Source organism: Macadamia integrifolia, chromosome 6, assembly GCF_013358625.1.
Source record: "Macadamia integrifolia cultivar HAES 741 chromosome 6, SCU_Mint_v3, whole genome shotgun sequence".
Taxonomy (NCBI): domain Eukaryota; kingdom Viridiplantae; phylum Streptophyta; class Magnoliopsida; order Proteales; family Proteaceae; genus Macadamia; species Macadamia integrifolia.
The window spans coordinates 36,999,381-36,999,855 of NC_056562.1; positions in this window are offsets into that span (position 1 = coordinate 36,999,381).

The window sequence follows — 475 nt, forward strand, 5'->3', positions numbered from 1 at the left end:
AAAAAAAAAATCCAAAACCTAATCTGCTCTTGGGTTGTAATACTCAGAATGGGTATCCAAAACCTAAACCCTGCTCTTGGGTACCTGGGCTTTACAAGCACCAAGCTCGTACCAATTACGGTTGTCCTCATCATTGTCAAGTGCTAACTATTTAGATCGATCAGTCAACCAGTTGTGATTGCTGGTGCTTAGCTTTGATTGGGACCAGGATCATCTTCCCCCCTCCTTATGGAGTGCATTGCACTCCATGAACAATTTCGTGAGAGCGAGTCTTTTTTTTTTCAACACTTTTTAAGCTTAGATTGGTTGTCAGAAATGAATTTTGACATCATAATGCAACACATCATGGATTGGCTTACATATCGTATATTTTTTTCTCAAATTCAAAATATTTTGATTTTTTTAATCTATTTCCCGAACCAAATTAAGCCTAAATGACAATTTGGAGGAACATTCATGGTTTCAATTATCGGAT